This window comes from Cnephaeus nilssonii (assembly GCF_951640355.1).
Source record: "Cnephaeus nilssonii genome assembly, chromosome: 2".
Classification (NCBI taxonomy): domain Eukaryota; kingdom Metazoa; phylum Chordata; class Mammalia; order Chiroptera; family Vespertilionidae; genus Cnephaeus; species Cnephaeus nilssonii.
The window spans coordinates 88,063,999-88,082,069 of record NC_137073.1 but is presented as its reverse complement, the minus strand read 5'-3'; positions in this window follow the sequence as shown (position 1 = coordinate 88,082,069).

The following is an 18,071-nucleotide window of genomic DNA, read 5'->3' as shown; positions in this document are numbered from 1 at the left end:
TGGAAAGTGGAGGATGTGATGTTGTGCTAGTTCTGAGTCTCAAACAGCTATGAGCGCTTGCTCTCTTCCTTGGAGCCACATTGCAGTGGCATAAGAGCAAGCCCAGACTAACCTGCTGGAGATGAGAGACACCTAGAGAGAATCTCTCCATCCCAGCCCTCTGAGTAAAGACCACCTGGACTGGCCAACCCTCAGCCAGCCCATAGCTGATTATAGAGCCGTGAGTCAGGTCAACCAGCCTATAGGCATCTGAATAATAATAATAAATGCTTATATTGCCAAAACCGGTTTGGCTCTGTGGATAGAGCATCGGTCTGCGGACTGAAAGGTCCCAGGTTCGATTCAGGTCAAGGGCATCTACATTGGTTGCGGGCACATCCCCGGTAGGGGGCGTGCAGGAGGCAGCTGGTCGATGTTTCTCTCTCATCAATGTTTCTAGCTTTCTATCCCTCTCCCTTCCTCTCTGTAAAAAATAAATAAAATATATTTTAAAAAAATAAATGCTTATATTAAAGTCCTTGAGTTTGGGGATGTTTGTTACACCATAGATAACTTTCTGTTTTATCTTGAAAATAAATTCTGGATTCAGACCATTCAGACCTATCTCCAGTGTCATGATTACCATTTATTAAAACCATATAGTGTACTGGATATTTTTTCATACATTCATAGTTTTAATTAATTTCTATTAAAACCCTTAAAGAAACATGATACCATACCCATTTTAAAGGAGATTGAGTTTCAGAAATGTTGTCAATGTTTGAACCTAGATTTGCATTATTTTAAAGTTTTGACAATCCAGTTTCCTCTTTCTACCATGTAGTTCTACCCCTCTGAGAATAGAAATACATCTCATTACTTTAACCAAAATGTCATGTGGTAATATGACTCTTTCTGAACATCAGACCCCATTCTGCAGCTCATCTGTCCACCAGAGTGAGAGGAAGTCTTCAGTATTGTTTCTCCTCTTGGCTCCAGGTGGCTCTTATCTTCTTTCTCCTCCTAATTAGAGCAAATAGATGCAGACATCAAGTTAGCAGCTAAAAATGTACTGTCTCTTCTCCCAGCCCTCCAGGAGACCGGCTGCCTAATGTAATTCAGGTTGTCCAGATTGGCCCCAAACTTCTCATGGAACATAAAATTCTTTCCATGTTCTCTGTTAGGGGCCCTCATGCTGTATATGAGGACATTGGGCCAGGGAAGTGACATCACTTCATGACTTTCCATAGCTAATAAGTCACTTCTCTGGGATGACAACCCACTTTGATGGGTTCCCAACCATGCCTTTCACCCCTCCCCCTATCACATTGGGAACTTTCCTTAAGAAAATGTGGAACAGGTGTCTCTGGATGTTACTCAAAGAGCAGGTGGTAGATCTCTGTCTTTGTCAGACTGGGCAAAATTGTCTCCTGCTTAATTCTTAGATAAAAGTGTCTACTTAGGCTATATTGTCCTTGGAAATTTCAAGATAAAACAGAAAGTTGCATATAACATGATTTCACTCATATGTGGAATCTAATGAACAAAATAGATCCAGAGACATAGAAGCATGGAATAGACTGGCCAATCTCAGAAGGAAGGTGCAGGTGGGTGGTGGGTGGGAAGAGATTAACCAGGGAATTTATATGCATATATGAATAACCCATGGGCAGCCATAGACAATAATGTGGTAAAGGCCTGGGCGCGGGGTAGAAAGAGTCAATGGGGGCGGGGGAGCAGGAAACAGGGGACATCTGTAATACTTTCAACAATAAAGATAAACTTAAAAAAAACTTGTTTAAAAAAATAATTTCCAAAAACACAAATATGTCTTATGATAAAAAATTAATTTTCTTTCTCAGAAAGCTCTATGAGAGAATACTGCAGTTTTGTCTTTAAAACTCTGTAATTTGAAATAATCATATGATTCTCTTGTTTTCCGTTTGCTCTTAGTATGCCTGTTTCTTTATATACAGGAAGGAAAGATATGAATGTTAGAGCCCTTATTTTATCACTTTTTAAAATTAAAAAAAAAAGCTTGCACAGAAAAACATGAATATAAATACAAGGCATCTAGTATGAAAATAAAACAATGTTTTCTACAATTCATGTCTCGATGTTATGGGGGGAGAGTTGTTTTTTTTTTCACTAGCAGAAACCTATATTATCATATTCTCTCAGGAGCAGATCTAATGGTCTGAATCCAGAATTTATTTTCAAGGAGAGGAACAAATTGGCTTAATATGCAACCATTTGTTGCCAAATGAATTGACAAAATATTTAGGCATGCAAGGATCACACATTCGTTGAGGAAAAACATAATTTATTTTAAAACTGCTGCATTGTACCTGTTAGACTAGCAAGAACTAGAAAGATCTAGTGGCCGGCAGATTTCTTTCCTTGTAACATATTGCAGTGGGCGGAGGAGGTGGGGTTTGGTCCTCTACACTCTCCAGTCCTGCTCTTCATCCTCCTTTGTCAGGAGATAGGGCCCTTATGCCCACGTTCCACTTCCACCCTCACCTTCACGCTGGCCTTTATTAAGCTTAATAGATTGCTCATTTTTGCTAAGATGCCACAATCCTACCCCAGAAATATTTGCATTTTGAGAGCTGTCAGAATTTTAAGCAAAGACGTGCTGTTCAGATGACAGGCCAAAGCCGAGTGGTGGAGGAGGGAATGTTCTGATCCGTGGGCACCCTGGTGTCTCCAGGCACAGGGGCCTCCTCTGCAGATGGGTGAGCCTGGCAGATGGGTGCACCTGCCAAAAATGATGCTTGCTTTGGTTTTATAGCTTTTGCCACCAACATTAAATGGATTTCTTAAAACAGAATCTCTACATAAATTTCTTTTGCCATTAAGTTGTCTGATTTTCAGTTTCTTTCATCTTTGCTCAAATGTCATTGAATTTTAAATTATGCTAAAGGTGTAAAAAGGACAGAGAAGGATTTACTCCAAACCCCTCACTTATAGATGAGGAGACAAAGGTGTCATGATGTCAGGGGACTTGTCCAAGCTCACGGGGCTGAGGGTCAATGCAGAGCAGCATGAGGGCCCAGGCCTCCCTGTGCAAAGCAGTCCCCTCTTGCTGGCCCTGGCTCCAGAACTGCAACAGTCCAGGCTCAATGTTAAGAATGTTCTGAACCCTGTGTACCTCATTGGTGCCTTTGTTCTGCAAAAATGGAGACAGTGTTAGTAGGTTGCTCAGAAGGTGCCAACAGAGAGCTTGGAAAGTTGAGCCAGAACTTATAAAAACCATGCAAAATACATTTATGAGTAACAAAGAACAAAGGTGATGGTGGGAATCGTGCTTAATGTTGGACCCTTTATTAAAGATCCTCTAAGCCCTGATAACTTTATATCCATGATCTGACACAGAATGAAACTGCAGCTCAGGCCAGAGAGAAATTTCACTCTGACCCGTGCCCTTCCAAGTTGCCTCATGAATACACAGATAGACATTTAAACAAGAACACAAGTCAGTGGAGGGGGGCGGAAAGAGAGACATATGTATTACTATTTGTAATACCTTAAACAATAAAATTTAAAAAAGTATACACTAAAAAAAAGAACACAAGATTCATACAGATATGCATAAAAATGTTGAGAACTTTTATAATTCATAACCTAATTTTCTTCAAAGGTGTGATGGTATTTGCAAAAAATGAGAGAAATGCATAGTAACATATTTAAGTAAAAATTAAAAATCACTTTAAAATACAGAAAGATAAAATTATTATTAAAAATATCTGTTGCACTTTAGTTACAATGAATTTCATTCTACATTTCCTGGCAACAATGGAAAAGAAGGAAATATATTTATGACTTCCCACTGCTTGATCGAGGAAGCACATGCCTGTTCATCAAGGGAGATTTTTTAAATTTTCATTCTTAAAGAAAATTGTCATTTGATTCCTTAGATTAAGGCCCTAAGCAATATAATGGCTAATGTCTTCACCCATGGTTTGGTTTTCCGGAAGATTCATTCATTCTTTCTCTGCATGGGCTCCTGCCTCACCTGCAAGGGAAGATATTCCCTTCTCCCTCTGAGACCCTTACAAGACCTCTCTGGCTGGACTTCATATGTGCAATGGTGGAGAAAGTGTTTGGCAGCAACATGGTTTGCATAACCTCTCTTACACCTCCCTTTGCACCCGGTGATGGTGAATTTAATGTGTCAACTTGACCAGGTCATGCATACCCAGGGATTAATTGATTGATTGGTTTGTTTATATTTATTTATTGATTTCAGAGAGGAAGGGAGAGAGAGAGAGAGAGAGAGAGAGAGAGGAACATCAATGATGAGAGAGAATCATTGATTGGCTGCCTCCTGCATGCTCCCTACTGGGGGCCAAGCTCACAACCAGTGCATGTGCCTTGACCAGGAATTGAACCATGATGTCCTGGTTCATAGGATGATGCTCAACTACTGAGCCATGCCAGTGGGACCATACCCAGGGACTTAGCTAATCATTATTCTGGGTGTGTCTGTAATAGTGCTTTAGGATGAGACTAAGTCAAGCCGATTGTCCTTCTTGATGTTGTGGGTAGAACACATCCAATTCATTGAAGGTCTGAATAGAACAAGACAAACCTGGGATTTGCCAACTCCATAATCAGTAGAGCCAATTCCTCATCATAAATCTCTTTCTATATGTGGATATACCACTTATTGGTTCTGTTTCTCTACAGAACCCAAATACATACCCTTTCCAGGTTCTCTGGAGGGGGCACCAAGGAGACTCAGCTCAACATATATCCACGTCTTTCCCCCAGAGACCAGATCAGAAGTGGAGACTAGTCTCCACAGAAAAGGGACAGGGCAAACACAGGAAAATTACAAAAGCCACAGAGTCTCCCTGTTATTTTCTGTCTTGTAGGACTATCTCCTACCTCTTCATCTTATTTTTGCTCCCTGGTGCTCCCTCTCCATCTTTTAAATCGAAGTTTAAATAAACCTACTTTCATTACAGGGTGTGTGTTTATTCTTTCTATGAACATTAATTACTCTCGGCCATAGCTACCACAGAGCTCCGACACAATTCTGAGTAGGGCTATACTATAAAAGTTTGAATTCTGGCCCTTCATAGAGCATTTTGCAAAAAAGAGTTCCTCCATCACGGTGCCCAGAAACACCCTGGGCAAGCCCCAGGAGGCATTTCTCTCTTCCAGGAACCCTAGTATAGCAGGACTGTGGAAATGCCTCTGGGCAAGAGTAGAAACAAAGGGAAACTATGAAAAATAGGTCAATTGGATTGTCCCCAGGCAACTACACCTTTTATGTTTTTTGGCTCTGACTATATGGTTGAAAATGTCTGAATTGGACCTGACACATCTTTTCAACTTGTTATGATTTGGTCTTGATTCTACAGAAAAGGTCAAGCACCAGGAGAAATATCTGAAAGAGTGGAGCCTGGCCAGGCTCTATGCCAATGAAGCAGCCATGGACAAAAGGGGGCAGTCACTGTCATCTTGTTCCATGCCATGCGATTATCGCCCTGCTCCTTTGAACTCTCTCCAGCATGGCTTTATGTCTCAGCTTCAAGCAGGTGTTTTGCTGTGGCCATGAACACAGCACTGTACTAGAGTCTTTCAAGGGTGTGGTTTGTGCAAATAACTGTTGCCTACAAACTTTCTCTGAATGATGAGCTGACTATGCAACCTACTCCAAGCTCTGCTAGTCTAGCTCAGGGACCCATGAAAACTTTGCATGTTTTCTTGAACTCACACTTTTAATTAATATATTCTGCCCACTTCAGACATCCTTTGTTTTTGATTAAGCAGTTTGATTATGCATAGAGACTAACTCATAGAGGCTGAATAAGTGAGCACAAAACCAAAGAAAGGGAGGAAGTAGATAACATACAACTATAATGGATATGTAGGCATAGCTTCCTCTTCCACAGAAAGACTGGATAGATGGGAGACATTGTCACCTGCAAACTGAAAACCAATAGGGACGATGGTGGTTTAATAGTGTGATGAGCATGGATGGCATTAACCTATTTGTGTACAATATTAATGTATAATTCACAGACTATTAAGTTCTGGCTGGAGACATTTGTATGTTGAGTCACCAGATCTTTTCCCTAGAAACTTGGGAATCCATGCTTGTGGCTTGGGAGAAGAGTTGGTCACCTGGAAGTCCTTCACATAGAGGTGGTGACAGAAGGTGAGAAAGGATAAGATCCCAAGGGACACCATGGGAAAAGAAGAGAAGAAAGTTGAACCCAGGATTAACTTGGATGGGGAGGAAAAAGACGTTGCAAGAATAGAGAAAGGTGCCTCAGTCAGGAGGTGTGAGGATGGAAGGGATCCTTTCACAGGGCTGCCCTCCCACTATAAACTAATGTGTAGAAATAAAAAAAGATCCTTTGGTGAACACCCTTAATTTGAAAACATAGCAGGCAGTTGGGCAGTCCATTTCAAAAGGTTGGACTAGACGACGAGGAGGGACATAGATTTTCACCCTGGGGATGCTCTAGGCAAGTGGCTTGGTGAAGGAGGAAGACAGAAGCTAACATCAGGGGTATTCACTGGGGGGTACTTCCAAATACCTAGCCACTAAAGAATGCCAAGAAATGCATGATACTGTCCCAGAGATTGCAGATGAGAGGAGCCATGCTGTAGAAAGTGTGACATGTAGTCAGGGGAAGGGGAAACTGAGTAACTCAAGGGGAGGAGGGAAAGTGATTAGGGCATGGGCAAGTGGATTTGGCTGTAGCTGTAGCAAAGTCAGATATTCCTCCAAGAAATCAGCAATTATGGATGCAGCAATTCCGGTTTTTCCTGCTAAACTGTGATCTCTCTGAGGACTGTGACTTCAGAGGCCCATCAGGGGACTGTAATAGAACACAGATTCAAATAAAAATAAAATGAAAAACAAAAAAATAAAGCTCCGGACCAGGTTTGAGTCTAAAAACATTTCAAATACATTTTCTTGTCTGATAGTCAATAGACCACATCTGGAAAGTAGAGAAAAAAATTCTATGTCCATGTCTTTTGTTCATGGTGTCTTGCAAAGACAATAGGAAAACATGAGGATATGTCTAAAGACAGAGAGAGCGATTTCAGGTCTAAGGGTTTTAGAAGCAAAGCAATTCCAGATAATGCCCAGGCTGATTGAAGGAAAGGTGTGCCGAACATTCACTAATGACTGGTGATATAGATGTGTGCTGATAGCAAGTCAAAGCTGATGCTGTGAGGACTACAGAAATGGGGAGATATTCTTTCTTTCACTGAGTCCTTTCTTAAAAGGATGTAAATTTCCATGAAGAAACCCAGGTAGCAAAGCGAATTCTTAGTGCCGTGACACACCTGACCTCCAAGAATGGAGGAGTCATCCATGAAGGGAGGGATAGGAGGCAGTTTGATGAGTTAGATGGGATTCTTCATGAGAATCAAATCTCAGTTGTCTAGGAGGCCCTCAGGTATGAATGACAGAGAAATTACTTTGATATTTTCTGGGGTGCACATAAGAGTAGCGCAAATAGGACAGGGAGGGAAAGGTACCTGTTAGGTGGGTGTGAAGGATGGGCCTCAGGGTGGGTCTTCACCTTGGACCTAAAACCAACCCAGGTCTTGATCCTGGTTGACTTGAAAAACATTTACTTTAAAAACTCACTCTTTAAAAATTTAAATAAAACATGAAGCACAGTAAAAATGTACCTCTGCCTAAACTTAACAAATAATCCATGTAGTCAATGAGGTCATAAAAATAGACTAGCAAATGCAGACTCTTTGAGTTTCAACAGTGTGGCAGTCATCACACAAAATGACCCTGAATTAGATACAGCAAGAGGTGGTGGTAAAACATATGCTGACACACGTAGCAGGGAAATGATGCTTAAACACAGGATAGACATGCATTTTGGCCTTGCTCTCTGTTTTCATGTTGTGCAGTGGTCAGTTTTTTAATTAGTGGTCCATCGCCTTAATATCACCGGGGCAGAAATAATTGCTTCATTGTCGAAGAACCTGTTAAGACAGCCACATGGGAAAGTGCCAGAGACAGATCATTCTGGGACTTCTTTATAGACTGCTTTGTAAATAAATCATACTTTTTAATTGCTCTGTCAGAAAGATCCTTCCTTGAGCAAAAGGTGACGGGGGCTGAATGTGGGAACGCCACAGGACATCTGTTTGGTCTGGCCAAGGGCTCCGTGCACTTGTTCTCAATACCCAGAGCGACCTCTCGGATTCCATGGACATAGTAACAATTAAAAGCGCACAATGGCGCGACCATGTTCGCCGTGACAGAGGCAGGTTGGCTGCTTCCCATAACAGCCTCCCGGGCGAGTGGAACAAAGGGCCTCGGCCCATCTGCATGGATGCTCTGAATGCCGCCTGTTCCAAAGGCTGCGCTCCTCCTCCAGCGCCCCAGGAAGCCCCCCGCACAGACAGAACTCGGAGGTCTGGGGGAGCCCTCCAACATTACTATGATAATGAATTCTGGATGCCTCTGACACACTCAACAAAGGGATGGGTTCTTGGGATAGCAGCTTAGCAGGCAGACAGTGCTGCTGACTCAATGTGGACAGAAGTGACCGGCCTGGGCATCTCCAAGTGGGTCCTGTTGCTTGAACTTTTTCCTCTGGGAATGGTAAACAAGTAAGAAACCCTGTGGTTGTGTGTGGATCATGGAGAAGTCCAGCGACTGACCCCACATCTGAAATTGGCCTCCTCCTTGCACCTTACTCACTCCTATAGTCCCCTCCCAGGGGCCCGTGACTCAGGAAGGACATTTGATACCTTCAAACACATACCACTCCATCAGGGGGAAAGAATGGCATCCACAGTGGCTCTGGAGGATAAGGTCCGGCAAGGCCAGCATCCTAACGGTGAAAGTTTCCTTCTCTCTTAATTAACCACAAACTGTGTTTCTGATTTCAATCACTTAGATTGTAATCAGAAACTCCCCCCAACTCCCCTCAAAGAAAAGGCCTGAAGTTCCAGAAGGTGCCAAAACAAAGCTCCAAATGGGGGACTTGAAGGACCCACTCCTCAGTTGGGTGACGCATCCAGAATCACTTGGTGATGCCTAAGTTTTCTTGATTAATCTCAAATTTTACAATTGAAGTAAGCCTGAGATAAATTACAGAGGTGAAAACATTGGCAACACCAATAACAAAGAACAGTAACAACAACAAAACAGGCCTTTGAGGCAAGGGGAGGGAAAGGAGTTGAACCCAGTGTCACGTCAAGTCCCCGAACGCGGTGGCACCAGTCCGCAGCCGTTAACAGCTATTATATAAACATAATGGAATGCGCCCGGTGTTCTGACTGATGGAAAAAGCCCGGTCATTAGCCACTGGGGGATGCCCCATGCCCACACCGCTCTCCAGCTGCCATCCAAGTGTGTTTCCATAAAACTCAGCGCGGTTAACAAGGAGTTTGATGGAGTGTTAACGATCTTCAGCTTCAGGTCGAGCTGTTAACCAACAAAGTCGTCATTAACTGCTGGTAATGACTGCATTTCTGGGGATTACTGCTTAATTATGAACTTGATGGCCACAGTCCTGCCGCCTGACGTGGGGAATAGTTTTCCATCACAGTGCTTTCCCCGCAACCTTCATTTCTCCATGCTGTGCCTCTGCTATTGGAAGGGAGAGAAGATGTCGGAGAGTGGTCACCGTGCTTCCTGGAGCCACTGTGTGCAAGCTCAATGGTCTCAAGGCTCTAGTGGACCAGGGTTCTCTGCAGACAGAAAGCACGGAGGAGCTTTTAGTCACAAATGATTTCTTTTAGGGACTATTGATTTATTATCAACAAAAAGCAGGCCGGTCCACTGGGGTGATTCTGCAGCTCCACTACCTGGAATGACTGAGATTTCAGGAAATGGTCCCCACTCCAACACACACACACACTCTTACATCTGGGTAATGACTCGAGGTGTGTCACTTCTGATATCTAAACCTCTCCTGCCCTTAATCGCATGTCACTGAGAGGGAAAGTGGATGTGGGCTTTCAAATCCAGCCACCACTGATGACAGGCATGGACCCGTATCTGGGCCATTCCTAAACCCACAGCAATGATTGTCCCCCAAAATTATTGCCTTCATTTCACTTCTTATTTTAAATTAAATTTAAAAAGTCCATAATGTAAGGGATCTTAGTCCATTTATCAGTATATACTTTTTCATTTACTCACATCACTAGGCTGCAACTTTCTTTAGAGCAATGTTTTTGAATGGCTTTGAAGCTTAGGAAAGTTTCATTTAATATCTGTGGCCATCATGCATTACAGGAAATAAAGGCTGCTTTTAGTGTATATTCATGATGTGAAATTGGGGGAGGGGTTTATATGTGCTTCTGTGAATATTATCTTCAGTTCAAAACACTTCCCTACTCTCATTAGCCTCATCATTTACATGCACCTAACAGGCTTACCCCATGGCAGCTTCTCCCATTTGCTGAATGATACGATTGTATTTCTGTGTATGTCTATATACGAATATTTCACATTGGGAAGGTACCTTTCTCTTTGGCCACTGTGAGCACATGGCTTCATGGGCCTCTCCTGGAGAAAGGGTTGTGTCCAGGGAGGGTTTGGTGTTTGTCACAGAAGAAACAGAGAAAAGTTCCTATGAAAAAGATAACTGTTGTTGCAAAAGAGGTTCTTGCAACTAAAGTCAGTTCAGCAAATCAAGCTGTTGTCTGAAGAGGGGATGACCCCAAGTCCTTCATCAGTCACCCCTCCACTACCCATTGAGGCCCAGGCCTGGTAGAGCCTCAGATCTGGGTCCCAGGCAAGGGGAGGGTGGTGAGCTCATCCCCTAGGCCCACAGGACTGTGGAAAGAAAGAGAAGGTGTGAACTTGAAGGTGAAAGGTTTCCCAGATTCCTCTCTTAGGACTTTGGCTCAAAGAGGAAATCATAAGCCTTAAGTAAAGGGGACCCCAGAGTGAAAAGGAAGCCCCTCCCCTCCTCTGGAGACTCGGTGAGGAGAGTGCTCCAGGCTGCCCAATCACCTAGCACTGCTATCTCTAGGAAATGAAAGGATGCCCCTAACTGAGACCTGCTGATGTTTCCTGGGCTATGCAGGGTGTGGACAGGACCCCAAGCCAAAAAAGCTCCCTGGGGACTAAGAAAGAGGGGGTGCTAGTGCAGGGTAAGGAGAAGCCAGGAAAGAGGGCAGACTGCTGCCCTTGCCAATCGCAATGGTTCACAGCAGCCTCTGGAGAGTACCTTACTGATATGTGACCAAGGAGGCAGTGACCTGGGCTCTCCCACCCAGGAGACAGACAGACCTGGTCAGGAGTTACAGCCCAGAGCTGAATTGCAGAAGGATGAGCAGGTGTCATGAACCAGGGCTGAGATGGGACCAGAGGTCAGGTTCCTTATGTTCCTGGGGATGGCAATTCACCCACCATCCCAAGTAAGCCATGTCTGATGGGGAAAAGTGGGTGGCTGGCTCCCTGAGGGCCTGAGCTCTGTAGTGAAGGGTTTGTTGACACCATCCAATCAGCCCGACCTGAAAAAATACTACCCACTGTTTAGTTGACCCTGCTCTTGCCAATCAGCAGGTGGGGCCAGGGAGAAACGAACAACAAAACAGTCATTATATTTTTGGTACTTTCGATCGAATTGTGCATCAAAATGTGCCTTTCTGATCCCTGATGTGTGGGGTACGTGTGTCTTTGTAAACCTCTTTCACGTTCCTTTTCAAACCTGTATTTTCTCTCCTTTTGGAATATGAAAGGCATAACTAACATTTTCTCCTGTCTCCACCCCTTATTTGTAAGAAGCTGCTAACATGGATTTAGGGGAAACTATTTTGCAGACACAGTTCTCCATGCCAGAATTAAATGAAAGCAATATTAAAAATGCCTTTGAACGTGTTCCACAAATTCGAAAGAATATTTATAACCGTGCTCAGGAACGCACACTACTCAAGCCTCCCTGTGATTCATTTGGTGAAGAAGGACCTTTAGGAGTCCGGCACCTCCACGCATACCCAGCTCACCACCTGCCACCTCAGGAAGGACTCCAAACAAACTGGGTTTCTGATAATTAGTACTAGAAATCTGTGCTGTGAACTTAAATTCTTATCCTTAATTAAATCCGGGAATATTGGAGTTGAATAACTATCTTATAAACTGGGGAAATCAACTCCCCCCCACAACCCAAGTCATTCTCCCTCTCTTTCTGAGAGAGGCAACACTGAGTTGGGCATATTTTCTCACTGATGCAGCAGGCACTTGCAGACTTTAAGTCATGCAGACAAGCTGCTGGGTTGTTTTCCACAGACATGGTATTCGTTATTTCAGGCCACACAAACACTGGTTTCTGGAGAGAATGACATGTTTTATATCAAGCTTCTCACAGCAAATAAGCATGTTAAAGCATACTGGACACAAGGAAATGATATGTTATCTACATCTTCAATGCCACCACGCACATACAGACGTGTGTGTGACACACGCATACACACAGACTTTAAAGTATTCACAGATTACGTAGAAATCATTTGTATGAAATCTCATTTATATTAACTAAGCATTGACCGATGAGTTTATTCTAAATTTGCTTACATTTTAAATTTGGGCATTTTGTCTTTACATTTTCTCTAGCTCCTCCCCTTGTTCACCTTCTGTAGCTACAAGGAGGAGGTGCTGGTGGCCCCTTGTCACAAAGTTGGATGGGTGACAATATCCTTAGCCTGCACCTCAGCTGTGTTTGGTCACATCCCCCTTGGGTGGGCTGGGGGCTCTGGTAGTCAGGGAAAGCACATCGCTTTTCCTTGAATCCCCGTGGCGACATCACTTTCCAATGAACAATGCAATTGAGTTCAGTTTTGGATCACAGCGCTTTATATAAACTGAATATTAAAATATTTGCAGATAGTCTATGTAATATTTCTTCTTTACATTATAACCATGATGTGGAATGTTCTACATTAATTGAAAGGCAAAATTTTCTTTAAAAATAAAACATTTCACAATTACAGAATGCAAGAGAACTATTTGTAAAGAGAATTATTATTTTCCTTTCTCTTTTATTTATTTACTAGTGGCCCGGTGCATGAAATTCGTGCACATTAAAAGGAGATTAATTAGAGGAAATAATTTAATATTGCTATTTGCCCTTTCTCTATAATAGAAGTGTCAGAGATGAAAGAAAATTAGTAAAATGTATATGAAAACCTTCCTCCTGTCAGAGTCTGGGGCGCACCATGGGACCCAGAGTCAAGTCCCCGCCCACCCACATGCGCCTCAAAATCGCGTGAGACCCGGCCGCCACCCCCAAATTAGGCTAGATCCAGACCCGGCCAGTTCCACTCTTGTCAAGCCCCGCCGGGCAGGGGGCTTAGCCTCAGGTCCCCTGGCCTGGTGCCAGGACGGGGGGGCATGACCTGAGGTCCCCTAGCCCAGACCAGGGAGGGGGCGTGCCTTGAGGTCCCCCGTCAAGCCCCGCCAGGTGGGGGACACGGCCTGAGATCCCCTGTCAAGCCCCACTGGGTGGGGGGCATGGCCTGAGGTCCCCCGTCAAGCCCCACCAGGCAGGGGGGTGCAGCCTCAGGTCCTCCGAAAAACCCCGCTGGGCAGGGGCATGGCCTTAGTTCCCCCGACCCAGCACTGGGAGTGCACCTTGAGGTCCCCCGTCAAACCCTGCTAGGTGGGGGGCAAGGCCTGAGGTCCCCTGTCAAGCCCTGCTAGGTGAGGGGAGCAGCCTGAGGCCCCTTAACCCAGCACCAGGACGGGAATCACACCTCGAGGTCCCCTGTTAAACCCCGCCAGGTGGGGGGCACCGCCTGAGGTCCCCTAGCCCAAGACAGGAAGTGAACATTGAGGTCCCCTGTCAAGCCCCACTGGGCTGGGGGCATGGCCTCAGGTCCCCTGGCCTGGCGCCGGGGCAGGAGTTGAGGCCTGAGGTCCCCTGGACTGGTGCCAAGGCAGGAGGTGCGGCCTGAGGTCCCCCAGCCTGACGCCGGGGCCGGGGGCATGGCCTGAGGACCCCTGTCAAGCCCCACGGGGGTGGGGGAGGGCATAGCTTCAGGTCACTGCTGATTGCTTGTTAAGGCCCCTGAAGGGAACTTGGCCTCAGCTGTGGGTGCAGCCATCTTTGTGATGGAGTGATGGTCAATTTGCATATTCCCTCTTTATTATATAGGATTCCTAATACTAAAAATAATAATATTAATGTACAACATGTTTTCTCATGTACAAAACAAGGAAAGGCACAGCAAGTGCTATTGTTTTGTGATTGATGCTGGCATATCTCAGCCACTGAGTGATTCTTTAATATCTTAAATTGTATACCATTATGTTTAATAAAATTATAAAACAGAATAGTCTCCTATATGAGTTCAAAGAACAATTCTTTTACATTGAAATAATAAAACTACAAACTGGTACATAATATGAATTCATGAAGTCACAAAATTTTCAGGAAATAGTAAAGTTTTAATTAATTAAAAACCCAGACAAATTAGCCATTTTGGGCATTTGAAAAATCTGTGCTTTTAATTCTACTTTAGGATGCGTGCTTTGTAAATGTTAAATAAACCATCAGGAAGAGAAAACACACACTGGTAAAAGGTGTTCAGATAGCTGTTACATCGTTTTTTGACTTTATATCAAATTTTTTGTGGATCTCCAAAGTGGTTTGAAAATATATTTATAAAATATTATTTCATTACATATAATGCTGGCAAAACCAACACAACAACCACCTGCAAACCTCAAATTTAAAACATAATTAAGGTTATCATACAGGTTGCAAGGGTTAAAGGCTAGAATCATAAAACTAGTAATTTCCTGTGATCTTTGTCCTAGATCTAAAGGAACTATATCTCATTAAACCAAAAGAAACAAAATGACACATGAATAATGATGTTTTCTTTCCACATGTGACTCCCTTTAATGAAGAAAGCTCCTGATTTCTGCAGTAATTATCCAATCATCCCTAGAATCTTCCATCAGAACCTGACACCCCCAAGAGGCTGACTCCAGTTTTCAGGGGCTGCCATCTACTAGAATCTAAGTTCTGAGCACCAGGGACTCTGCTGGTTTTGTTGCATTTGGTCCACAGTGCCTATGACATTTTCCTACACATAGGAGCCAATCAATAAAGTAGCTATTGAATGAATCCATGGGTTAGGAAGAAGGACCAAGAAAGCAGTGAAAAGAAAAGAACCTCCACTCACTGCTTAGTATTGGTGGCATTCTTTGTACAGATGACTGAAAGATACCAGAATCCCCAGCATCTACTCAGCTCCCACACTCTTAGTTGAGGTCAAAGATATTTTGGACTAGAGACATAAATCAAATGAATATTGAAACAGGGATAAAAATATAGATAAATAGACTGAAAGAGGGTGCCTTTTGAGCTGTAATTGCTTCTCACCTCTGGGCCTGGACAAATTCCGTCCTGGGATAGTGAGCTAATTTGGGAAGGACAGCACTGATATCTGCCAAAAATCTTGAGCAACCACTGGGTAATGCCAAGGTTATGGGGAGATGTCAAAAGAGCAGGTGTAGTCACAGTTCTATGTGAGAGGCAACTGTAGTGCAGAACTGAACATCGGTGCTGGGGAAGAGCAGGAAAGGGATGGTCCAGGAGCAGGTAGAAAAGGAGCATCTGTCTTGAAGTCAACACAGGCTCACACAGACCTAGGTCAGACAAACTTTACCTGCATTTGGGATAAGATTACTGGATTTCTTGATGAGAAACATAATACTGACAATAGCTTAGTGCAGATGTCAGCAAAGCAGTTGCAAATATCATGCTCTTTCCTTCTGGACATGAGGGAGAAGCATAGTCAGCATGCTAATGAAATTTAGATTCCTCACCAGTTCAAAGACAGTTCCCCAAGGATGTGGTTCATTGGCTCCAGGCCAAGCCGGAAATTGCCATCACTTGGATGTGGGCATTGAGGTCAAGCTGCCCAATTTTTTTGCATGACATATAGCTTGATGTGATAATAATTTCCCTGGATGATAAAACTAGCATCCAAAACATCTTCACAGCTTTGACAATGAGCTGAATATAAGACAATGGCATTTGCCAGGAGGAGATGAAGCCCCACAATTCCAATGGTCTATGGGATGGTAGTGCTCAGAAGGCTCCTCCACTCTGGGATGAGGGCCCCTCCTGGGGGAGCATTGCTGAGGAAGTGTTGAGCCCCCATAGGCTGCATTAACAGAACAGCTGCTAAACCAAGGCTGTTGCACTGGTCAGATCAGAGCTAGAAGGATGTGCTTGCCCCTGTGCTCTGAATTTAAATGAGACAAAGATGAATTATGTCCAGAGAAAAAAAGAATTAGGAAAATAACTCAAAAACTGGTCAGAAGAAATAAATTAGGCCTGTGCAGCTTAAGAAAAGTGCTGGCAAAGATCTGAAAAAAACACAAACACACACACACACACACAAAAAAAACAACAACAAAAAAACGACCCCCAATATTTGAAAGTATTTTGCATCAAAAATAAATTAGCTTAATTCTCTGCAGTTCCAAGAGTTTGAATTGGAGGCAATGAATGAAAGCTACAGAGAGGAATTTTTACCTAGGTAGGGGGAGAAAATTAAGAAAGCTGACATTATAAACTGATATCTTTAGAAGGCAGTAGGTTTTGTATTATTTTGAAATGTTTGAAAAGTGGCTGTGGATACATTATTGAAATGTTGTTGAAAGGCATCATTGTTTGATGATTGGCTGAATACTTGACCTAGATCTGCACTTTTCAATATGGCAGACATGTGGCCATTGGACACATGAAACATGTTGGTCCAAATTGAGTTGTGCCTGAAGTGTGAAATATTTACCCAATTACAAAGATTTGGGATGCACACAAAAAAGTAAAATATCTCATTGGTATAGTTTTTATAATGATTACATGTTTCATAGATAATATGTTAGCTACATTGGGTTGTATAAAGTTTATTAAATAATTGCACCTTTTACTTTTATTTTTACTTTTTAAAATGGGGCTACTATACTGTTTAAAATTGCATATGTAATTACATACTATTATGTTTAAAAATGCATATGGAGTTACATTATATTTATATTTGATTGCATTGGCCTAGATCCTAACTACTCAGACTTTGGTTCTTACATCAGCAGCACTACCTGGGAGCTTGTGAGAAATGCAGAATATACACCCTACCTGAGACCCACTGAACCATTTTAACATGGTTTGAGAAGTACTGGTCTAGATTATTATTGCTCTCAAACATTTCTAAAAACAGAGAAGCCTGTTATTTAAAGGAAATCTAGGTGGAAGGCTGCTATAAAAAATAATTATGGGGGTGCTCTCTATTCTGAGGGATTATGGCTTTTTTCACCTTGACATGCTTTTACCGTGGTCCTGTTCTTTGGAGTAAAGCACAGTTGGGTAACCACTGGACTGTATCATTTTTTAAGGTCTTTGAAATATCTGAAATCTATAAATTCCTAATGTTTAATAATTCACACATTCATTCAAGTTTATTAAACAGAGAATGGCAACAACCTATTCGTGGGTGTGGGTGTGAATTTGCAGTTCATTGGCTGTCAAATTTGTTCAATCATTGGAATCATTAGTGAATATAATTTATAAAAAAATTATAAAAATTTTAGAAATCTGTTTACTTAAGAGCTCTCTGAGTAAACTTAATAAAAAAAATTCAGCTACAATCTTCACAAGAGCAATACCAATATCACCTCTCCCAATATTTTTTATTTGAGTTATTCCAATAGATGCTTCAAATATGTACTTTTAGATATAGCACCAAGTTTTTTTCTTTATATTACTAATTCTATATTTTAAAATGTTGAGAGTATTAAATAGAACCTGATGCTGCTCATTTAAGACAATCCAAATCAAAACTAAAAGCTTCCCACTCTATTATGAATAATCTTACCTTATAATAGAGAAACATGCAAATTGACCGCACCTCCGCTATGCCCACGATTGGGCCGGCAGGAGGCTGGGGGCGGGACTCCGGGTGGCATATCCGCCGTTGAGAAGATCAAGATGGTGGTGCCCAGTGGCCGGGCCCATGCCGCCGCTCGGGGGTGCCTGGGGCGATTGGCACCCCGGGGGGCGTGGCCGGACCCATGCCGCCGTTCCCTGGGGTGCCTGGGGCCATCGGCACCCCGGGGGGGC